Here is a 10,988-nt window from a genome sequence, read left to right on the forward strand (position 1 = left end):
TTAATAAAAATTATTTATAATAAATAAATTTATTTATTTGGGACGTCTGGGTGGCTCAGCAGTTGAATGTCTGCCTTTGGCTCAGGTCATGATCCCAGGATCCTGGGCTGAAGTCCCGCATCAGGCTCCTCACAGGGAGCCTGCTTCTCCCTCTGCCTATGTCTCTGCCTTTCTCTCAGTCTCTCATGAATAAAAAAAATCTTTAAAAAAAAAAAAAAAGATTTTATTTATTTACCTGAGAGAGGGAGAGAGAGAATAAGAATGCACGTGCAGGAGCACACAAGCGAGGAAGCAGCAGAGGGAGAGGGAGAAGCAGATTTCCTGATGAGCAAGGAGCCTGACTCGGGGCTCAATACCAGGACCCTGGGGATCATGACCTGAGCCAAAAGCAGACACGCAACTGACTGAGCCACCCAGGTGCCCCATCTAATGTATCTTTTTAACCTAAATTTAGTTTATGCATTCTCAGGTGAAATACTACTTAGGTGGTGATGTGTCCTTTCAAAATATCAACAATATAAAGACACACATGTCCATTTGTCCTTCATTGGTGATTTTAATTTAAATTCAACTTGCTAATAAAGAACACCCAGTGCTCATCCATGAAGTGCCCTCCTCAGTGCCTGTCACCCAGCTACCCCATCCCCCCACCTACCTCCCCTTCCACAACCCTTTGTTTTCCAGAATTAGGAGTCTCTCATGGTTTGTCTAATGATATTACTTTTGATTGCCTGGTCTACATGCTGATTTCTTCACTATTCCCTTGTAATAAGCAGCCCTTAGGAGATACATTTAGACCATGCAAACACTGCTCCTACTCAAAATTTCCTGGATTTAGAATCAATTGGTGATTTTTAATTGATTCAATCTTTCAATCTAGATGGCTACAAAATTCTAATTTTTCATTTCCACCACTCCCTGCATATTTACCAATTGACACTCTATTCTATGAGCCCCTCCTTCTTCCACATGTATCTATCAGCTTATTATCAATATGGACTCATTAATTCCTTCTAAGATTTTACTTAAGAGCGAGTGTGAGCAAGAGAGAGCATGAGTGAAAGAGAGCACAAGGGGGGAAAGGGCAGAGGGAGAGGGAGAAGCAGGCTGTCTGAGAGGGAGCCCATTGCAAGGCTCCAGGATCTTGACCTGAAGCAAAAGGCAGATGCTTAACCGACTGAACAACCCAGGTGCCCCCTATAATTCTTCAGTAAGCCCTGAGTTGTTTTCAACTTAATAAGATGTTGTTCCTATTGAGGAATAATTTATATACTATAACATTTACTCACTTTACTGAACAGTCTCCCTAGGTTTTGGTAAATTCACAGTTGTGCAATTATTACCACAATCACATTTTCTAATGCCTTCATAACTCCAGAAAATTCCTGTGTCCTTCTGTAGTCAGTTACTCCTACAACTCTTCAGGCAACAAACAATCTGTTTTGTCTTTATATAGAAAGAATAATGGTTTGAATAATGTAGAAATTTCATGTAATTGGATCATACAATATGTAGTCTGGCTTCTTGCACTTAAAAATGTTTCTGAGGGATCCCTGGGTGGCGCAGCGGTTTGGCGCCTGCCTTTGGCCCAGGGCGCGATCCTGGAGACCCGGGATCGAATCCCACATCAGGCTCCCGGTGCATGGAGCCTGCTTCTCCCTCCGCCTGTGTCTCTGCCTCTCTCTCTCTCTGTGACTATCATAAATAAATAAAAAATTAAAAAAAATAAAAAAATAAAAAATAAAAATAATAAAAATGTTTCTGAGTTGCATCTATCAGTTAAGTAGGTGTTTTTTTAATTGCTAAGTAGTATTCCACTGTATGGAAATACCAGTTTACTGTCTACCCCATTACTGGACAGTTGGATTGTTTCCTACTGGGGGCTATTTATGAATAATACTGCTATGAATATTTGTGTATAGTTTTGCATGGACATATGCTTTGAGTTCTGTTAGATACACACCTAGAAATGGAATTACTGAGTCATATATAATATTTAACATTTTGAGAAACTGCAAAACTATTCCTCTAAGTATAACATAGCTAGACCATTTTACATCACAACTAACAGTGCATGAGGGTTGCAATTTCTATATATCCTGTCCAACCCTGGGTATTTTCAGTCTATTTTGATCTTGGTCATTTCATTTTTGATCCGTAAGTCACTGGATATGTAATAGTATCTGATTGTGGTTTTAACTTGCACTTCTTTAAAGATTATAATATCAAGCATCTTTTTCTGTGCTTATCTGCCATTCATGTATCAATATACCTAACCACTGGCAAAATGTCTATTCATATCTTATGCCAGTTTTTACACTTAAATTGTTTTATTATTGAATTATAAGAGGTCTTTATATATACTGGATACCATTCTTCATCAAACATATTTTGCCAATATTTTCTCTTAGTATATGTTTTAAGTTTACTTAATATCTTTTTTCTACTAAGAATTTTTTTTTTTTTTTAGAGTTTTAGGCTTACAGCACAATTGAGCAGAAGGTACAGATTTCCCACATACCTCTTGCCCTCACTCATGCATAGCCTCCCCAATTATCAACAACCCCCACCAAAGTGGTACATTTGTTACTATTGATCAACATACATCAATACATCATTATGACCCAATGTTCATAATTTACATCATGGTTCAGTTTAGGTGTTATACATTCTATGGCTTAAACATAGGTATAACAACATCTATCTACCAGTACAGTTTCATACATAATAGCTTCACTGTCCCCCAAATCCTATGTTCCATCTCATTCATTCCTCCCTCTACTCTGAATCCTGGCTACCATAGATCTTTTTACTGCCTCCATAGTTTTGCCTATTCCAGAAAAACAGTTGGAATCATACAGTATGTAGCCTATTCACATTAGCTTCTTTCACTCATATGTATTCAAGGCTCCTCTATGTCTTTTCATGTCTTTGTAGTGCATTTCTTTTTAGCACTGAATAATATTGTATTGTTGGGATGCATCACAGTATATTTATCCATTCATGAATTCAAAGAAAAATGTTGTTTGGTTGCTTCCAGGTTTTAGCAATTATGAATAAAGCTACTGTAAACATCCGTGTGATGATGTCTTCTAAAGACCAAAAGTTTTTAATTTGTATGAAGTCCAATTAATTTGTATGAAGTCCAATTAATTCATTTACTAATTCATTTTCATCCCTTTTGAATCAATTGTGCTTTGTGTCCTATGTAGGAAATTTTTGCCTAACCCAAGAGCACAGATACTTTCTTCTACATTTTCTTTTAAAAGCTTTATAGTTTTCTCTTATAGTCAAGTCTATGACTCATTTCAAGTTAATTTTTGCAAATGGTGCGAATTAAGAGTCATCAAGATTTAATTTTTTTTTTCTGTATGGATATAAAATTATTCTAACATTTTTTTAACTGTCCTTTCCTTATTGACCTTGGGATTTTTTTTTAAATTTTTTTTCAAATATCCATGAAACTTACTGATTAATTAGATGCGTAGCAAGAAAGGAGTCATTGAGGACAAAAGTCTTAAGTGCTGGGAACTAAATGTGGATGGAATCCTGAACAGGAATAAGCCACAAGAAGCTGGCTGGCCTGGAAAGGTTTGGTTTAGATTTGTTAAGTTGGAGGTAGTAAGATATGCTAATGGAAATTTCCAGCAGATACTTACAAACTCAAGACTCACATTCAAGTAAGAAGACCACATTAGAAATGTTTAAGAGTTAACTATGTTAAAGATAATACGTTAAAAGCCCAAAAAAAAAAAAAAAAAGATGACCCAGAACTAAATGTTGGGCAATGTTGGGGGTTACAGAAGAAACTGGAAAAAATCCAAAGGAATATTTATTTATTTATTTATTTATTTTTAAAGGTTTTTTATTTATTTATTCGTGATAGACAGAGAGAGGCAGAGACATAGGCAGAGGAAGAAGCAGGCTCCATGCCCGGGAGCCCGATGTGGGATTCGATCCCGGGTCTCCAGGATCACGCCCTGGGCCAAAGGCAGGCGCTAAACCGCTGCGCCACCCAGGGATCCCCCAAAGGAATATTTAAAAGAAGGATATAAAGAAAACCTAGTCAACATAATTTGTGGAAGAAAAGATACAAGAAAAAAAAAAAAACAATATCAAACGCAAGAACGTTAAAGTGTCCACTGAATTTAATACTTGGGGGATAATAACTTGTAAAAAATATAGAAAAGCAAGCTTTACCTAAAAAAAAAAAAAAAGAAAGAAAAATGTTTTATCAATTAAATAGTACATAATGTGAATAGTACATAATTCATTCTATTATTTACTTACTTCCAAAAACAACACAGATTTTAAAATATGGCTTTAGCAAAATACATGCCAAACTAACAAAACTTTATATATTTAAGCCACTTTTAATTTGCTAATTGTGACAAAAGATTTTTACTAGTAAAAATTCAAAACAGCTCAACAGCAAATAGTAATCCCCTACGTTCCCTAAATATTTTATTTCTGAGAGAAATAAAAAGATAATGATGGGCTAATATATACTTTGAAACAGAATTTTATACAAAATTTAAGCTGAAATGTCATTTTCTAAAAAACAGGAAGTAACAAACCTCTCCCTCTAAGGACTCCACATAATACTGTTAAAAATGATTAACACATCCATTTAAACAAACTTTGGAAGATCTCTTGAATTTACAGCTACTTAAATTTCCCTTTAGTCTAACTTTTTTTTCTTTTTTAAGGAAGCTCCCTATCCAACATGGAGCCTGATGAGGGGCTCAAACTCATGACCCTGAGATCAAGATCTAAGCTGATAGAGTCCAATGCTTAATGGACTGAGCCACGCAAGTGCCCCTCTTTAACACTTTAACATCCATTATAAATTCTAAAATTGTTTTGTAACCAGAGTAATATTTTTAAACAATGGTAGTATGTATTATACATGCCATAACTAAAATATCAGACTTATTAAATATAAGTATACATTTAATCATTTCTAATTTTGTTTTACTATCTGATGAGACTATAATATTTTTGATATTAAATTGAAGAGTCAAAGATACTAACAAGTTTTCTCCTGGTAACGCCCTCCAAAGACCACCAGGAACACTACTGTGGTTAAACGAGATGGGTTTATTACTCATTGCATCAAGGGATACATCCTTGATACCCACCATAGGGAACTCTGGGGTACCTCAGTACCATACTGAGGTGTTAGAAAAGACTAATAGGGTTTGTGACTTGTTAGGTAATTTGGGAGCAAAGAGTTTTGCTCAGGATTGAAGGCTGTCAAAAAGTAAAAGTAATTCTATTATTGGACATCTCAGCAAATCTTATCTAAAGCTGTAACTGGTTAAGAAGCAGCCATCACTCATCAGCCGGGAGAGAGGATGCTTGGTCTTTTGTGGTTTGGACAACATTCATGTTTTGTCTACAATTATGGAGTGGTATTGTTTTCCTCTTGATCCATCACTGACACAGAGCTTTGTCAAATGTTGATGTTCTATACAACTGTTTATTTTCAGCGGAAGAACAAGCCTAAGCAGTAGTGCCAAGCCAGTTCCTAGCAACACGAAGGCCTTAGTGATAATACAGCCCAGCTTCCAGCTGTCATGACCCGTTTTTTTCTTTTTCACTCCTTCAAGTGTATGACAACTTACAGAAAACATATTACAGCTACAAACTTATTCAAGATTTAGTGGATCACATAGACTGAGTTGACTAGAACAGCCTCTGTACAAAATAGATTAAGAATATTTATAATTTAAAGATTAAATTACAAGAAAAATCAGCCAAAAGAAATCTAAAGGGGATTTTTATCTTCCTTCACACTACAGTGAAAAATCACTCACAACTTAAGATATTATTACCAAATTGTTTTCACCCCAGTAGCTATGTAGTATGTATGTGGATGATACACAGTTTTTAATAAAACAGTTTAACTTGAAAGATCTGGATTTGAAACCCAATTCCATCACTAATTGACACTGTGATCAACCTCATATGTTCCTTAACTTCCCTCCTACTTTCCTCATTTGTAAAATGGAAATAGCTATTCCAGAATAAAAAATAAAATAGCACATACAAATGTGTGGCACACCTGGCACTGAGAAATCAACAAATTATAGCTGTTTTATTAACTCTGATTTTCATAGTACTCGTATACATCAGTAATCGGTTTTTGAAAGAAAGCCTCCGGGATCCCTGGGTGGCGCAACGGTTTGGCGCCTGCCTTTGGCCCAGGGCGCGATCCTGGAGACCCGGGATCGAATCCCACATCGGGCTCCCGGTGCATGGAGCCTGCTTCTTCCTCAGCCTGTGTCTCTGCCTCTCTCTCTCTCTCTCTCTCTCTGTGACTATCATAAACAAATAAAAAATAAAAAAAAATAAAAAAAAGAAAGCCTCCAAAGTACACTGGAATTTAAATCATCAGTAATTGATACTTGGTTATCATAATCCAAATCAACATGTCAAGGAAGGTACCTGGGTATCTAGTTGGTTGTGTCTGCCTTCAGCTCAGGTCAGGATCCCAGGGTCCTGGGATGGAGCCCCTTGTCAGGCTCCCTGCTTGGTGGGGAGTCAGCTTATCCCTCTCCCTCTGCCCTCCCCTTTCATGCTCCCTTTCTCACTCTGCTCAGTCTCTCAAATAAAATCTTTAAAAAACAACAAATCAACATGTCTAAATCTGAAACTTACCCACTTTATGTTTATCGTATAGATAGAAATACAAGCAAATCAGAACATGTTCTCACTGTGCTAAGCCTTGGTGAATCTAAAAAAAACAGGATTCAGGAAGAACTGAATAGGTCCAATTCCTTCTCCCAATTTTTTCAATCACAAAGAGGAGAAAATGTTCCCATCCTTTTCCCTTCAAGTGAAATGTGAATTTCCTCCCCACTATGGAACCGTAAGGAGCAGTAAATATTCCTCTCCCTTAGAAGGGCACTGTTCAGTTGCAAGGGGAATGCAAAATGTAAGATATGGACCCTGCCCTCAAATCTGGACAAGATAACGCCCCCTGTCACATGGCTACGTCTGGCCAGACTTGGGGTTAGGGAGTGAGATACCCATGAAAGATCCAGCAGCAATATGAAGAAAACAATCTGACTATGTCTGGAATTCAGAATATGGTCCAGGACAAGAGTGGAAGGGGAAGGCTTAGTAGTTTTTAAGATAATCATTACAGCTACAGGAGAAAAGGATGCTTTGAAAAAGACCCTAGAGTCAGAGAATAGGGCTGAGAACAGAATAGCAGGAAGTGAGAACATATGTCTGTGGAATGCAGGAAGGAGCCTGTGAAACAGTCTTAGAAGAAAGAGGAGAAGGAAAAAGAAAAAAAAAAAAAAAAAAAGGAGGAGAAGGGATAAGGTGAACCTGGACAATGTTGCTCGTTTCCCATCCATCCAGAGATATTTCCACCAAATGAAAGGTACTTAATCATTTTCTCTTGGCAAATACATCCACGTGATCAATTTGCTTCCATAAGCACACCCAAATTTTGACAAATCTCTGTAAATGTTGCTAACAAGTAACGGGGGGGGGGGGGGGGGGGGAGGTTGAGTGTTAGGATACAGATAAGAGTGAATATATAAAAAGCACAATTAAGTTTTTTTAGCACCTTCATTAATGGTGACAAGGAACAGAAGCATAAATTAGATGGCCTTTAGGTTATGCAAAATTACCAGAATACTTACTCAACTTTGCCTTCCACTCAACAGAGCAGTGGGAATGCAAGTCAGAATGATGTTAAAAGAATAATCTGAAATCCCCAAGTTTGTAATAAGAAAGTCCCATTTATCTGAGAACTTCATTTGGGAAAAAAAAAAAAAAAACTGCTGAAGCCATTCTGTTTCAATTTATCCTATTTAAAACCATCTGCTCCCTTTCAGAAGGTCATCCGTACGCAGGAGACCTAAAATTTCATCCCTAGGGAGTATTTTCAGCAGCTAGTTAACCACCGCAAAGTCTGTGCCCTCCTAGTGAGAAGAAAAAGAAGAGAAAACACCATCTTACTGGTGTCCGTGGGATTCCTTCTTGCTTGTCAACAAGACATGCCATTCTTTCATATAAAATAGAACCTCTCTGAGGGTATTTGAGTTTTTACAAACTTTTATTGGTTGCTACCAGATTCTTGGGATTTTCTGAGAAATGTCTGGAAACAGTGTTGGTTTGCATCACCTCCCGGAAATGCAAGGTAAACTTTTCAATCCCACAATCTGAGAGCCAACTTCTCTCGAGAAAGGAGTCCCACTGCTAACTTTTACTGAAAACTGGACCCAAATCCCAGATAACAAGCCTAAAATGAAGGCAACGAGGAGATGTGAGCTCAAGGACCCAGCACCGACTTCACGGGGCTGTGGTAACGGAGTAAATTTTCCTTGCAAAGCAAAGCGCTGAGAACCGCGCCGAGCGCACACTCAATAAACGTTAACCATTAATCAGCACCGGGGGGGGGGGGGGGGCGGGGCGGGGGAGGTGCTCCGGGAAACTCAGCCCCGAAGCGGAGAGCCAGCTGCTGGGTAGGGAAGGCGCGCGGGAGCTGTGGGTGGCGGCCCAGTTAAGAAGCGTCAACCCGTCGTCAGGCAACCGGGTCTCCACAGCACCCAGAGCGGCGGTGGCCGCCGGGGCCGCGGAACCCAGCCCGCGCCACCGGGACGCCGCCCCCGAGTCCCCGGGCGGCAGCGAGACCCCCGCCCGCAGGAACCAAGCACCGCCCCCGGCCGAACTGACCAGGATTCTGTACCTCCGACCCCGCCCCCCGCCCTGAAGCCCCGAAACCCCGACCTCAACCCTGCAGCTCGGGCAACGCCCCTGGCCCGGCGGCCACGAGGACTCACCCGACAGGGCCCCCCGCCCTCACAGACCCCGTGAAGTCCGGCTCCGCCGCCGGCGTGGCCGCCGGGAGCCCCTGCCTCCGCCCCCGCGCCGCCAACCCAGCCCAGGGACACCCCGCGCCCACCCCGGCCACACCCCGCCCACACCCCGCCAGGCCCGCTTCCCGTCCGCGGAGGACTAACGCTTACTCAGGAGAGCGGGCTTGCGCTGGGGAGGACGCACAGAGCCCCAGGGAAGCTCTTCGCAGGCCGAAGCGGTGGCGACGGCCGCCCCGCACCGGAGCACAGTGACAAGCCGAGCGGCCCCGGCTCCGCCTCTTAAGCCGAGCCCTCCTCCCGCCCTTCCCAACGGCGAATGCGGCCCCGCCCCCACGACGGCCGCCGGGGTACCGTCGCGCAGTCGGAGCGCCCCCTTTCGCCCCGGAGGCCGCACAGCAGGCTCGCCTACACGTAGGCTGGATGTATTTGGCCCTTTGCCTGGTGCCTCTGGTCTGTAGTGGGAGCTGTTATACCATGAGAAATTCTTCCCAAGCTAAATCGATTCTAGCCCCTCTAAACCTTCCTAGCCGCATTGCTAGCCGCAGCCGCCGTGGAAAACAAAAAAAAGGGGTGACAGGGAAAAAAATGTTTGCACACCTCCCCTGCGTATTTCTCCTCTTCCTGGAGTCTGGTCATCAATGTTTTGTCCTGGGGGTTTTTATTATTTTTCTAAGATTTTACTTATTTATTCATGAGAGACACACACAGAGAGAGGCAGAGACACAGGCAGAGGGAGAAGCAGTCACAGGGAGAAGCAGGCTCCATGCAGGGAGCCCGACGTGGGACTCGATCCCGGGACTCCAGGATTACGCCCCAGGCCGAAGGCAGGCGCTAAATCACTGAGCCACCCAGGATTCCCCTTTTTATTACTAATTTCAACATGTTCGGTTCCCCCCAATACTGAACGGCCATGTGCCACACGAGAAAAGAGATCTCTAGCTTTCCAGCAGAGGGGAACTAAGAATCCTTTGTCCTAAGTTACTTTGTAAGAGGGTTTTAAAAACAAATTTTCTTCAAATGGAAGTTAATGTCGAAACCGCAGGCAGGGATGTGGATTCAATAATTCTAATGTTTTTAACTATTTGGCACGTACCGTACTAGGAGTGGAGGACACAACCCAGAGCCGCTTCCTGAACTCTAAAGCTTTGAGTGAAAAGAAAAAAATCCAAATAAATACATTATTACAATGCAACGTAACAGTTCTAGAAGCACCTACAGACGTTTAGAGACACCTAAAAGGAATCATTACTGGAGAGCGGAGGAAGTCAACATTTCATGGTAGAGATCCCTGAGCTGTTTTTGAAGATGAATTTGAGCTCCCAGGCAAAAAACAACACAACACAACCGCCAGGGGAGAGTATTTCAAGCAAGGCTGACTACATATGCAAAGTTTCAGGATGATTAAAGATGAAGCAAGCAGGCAAATAAGTGAAATAATTAAACACTGCATTAACTGTTGGGGGGAAAAAAGTTGCTGAGATTAATTTGGCCTCGGCGATAGGAAGTGGTTTCACACCTTAAACGAATTGTAAGAATTGGGTACTGATCTTTTCAAAACACTAAGAGCTCATACAGATGTTAATTTTTTTTTTTTAAGATTTTTTTTTTTTTTTATGATAGTCACAGAGAGAGAGAGAGAGGCAGAGACACAGGCAGAGGGAGAAGCAGGCTCCATGCACCAGGAGCCCGATGTGGGATTCGATCCCGGGTCTCCAGGATCGCACCCTGGGCCAAAGGCAGGCGCCAAACCGCTGCGCCACCCAGGGATCCCCCAGATGTTAATTTTTACAAACACGACAAAAGACCCGGTCGCAGCCTTCCACGAGTCTCCACAGCTCTCTTGAAATGCCGGAGAACTGCTCTCTTACGAGACCCTTAGAGCCCAACCAAGGGTCCTTTGAATTTTACGCATGTGCAGTGACTCATCTGGAAGTAAACTGGGATGCCAGGTGTATCTTCGTCTCAACCAGCATCCAGAACTGCTTATGTCTCAAGTTTTTCACAGACATCCTTATTTTTTTAGGCTTTCAACAAACATTTTGTTTAAGGAACCCGCACACCCACGCGAAAACAGGTCTTTTTTCCCCCCAACACAGCCTAAAGAGCTAACCCACTTTCAATATGGCCGAGGCCGCGCCTGCGCAGTGC

General features: G+C 41.7%; 1 protein-coding gene across 20 annotated transcripts in view; it reads right to left on the minus strand.

Moving 5' to 3' along the window:
* The window catches only part of CSPP1 (centrosome and spindle pole associated protein 1), a 130,429-nt gene extending 121,269 nt beyond the window's left edge, over positions 1-9,160 (minus strand). For 10 of the 20 annotated variants that reach the window (XR_011996633.1, XM_026012200.2, XM_072734617.1 and 7 more), the window contains exon 1: positions 8,991-9,160. The gene's annotated coding sequence lies outside the window, so the exon portion shown is untranslated. The remainder of the gene's footprint in view (positions 1-8,990) is intronic. The other 10 variants (XM_026012211.2, XM_072734616.1, XM_072734615.1 and 7 more) reach the window with 5 other exon arrangements.
* Between the last annotated feature and the right edge of the window lie 1,828 nt (positions 9,161-10,988).

The sequence above is a fragment of the Vulpes vulpes genome, chromosome 13 (genome assembly GCF_048418805.1).
Source record: "Vulpes vulpes isolate BD-2025 chromosome 13, VulVul3, whole genome shotgun sequence".
Taxonomy (NCBI): Eukaryota; Metazoa; Chordata; class Mammalia; order Carnivora; family Canidae; genus Vulpes; species Vulpes vulpes.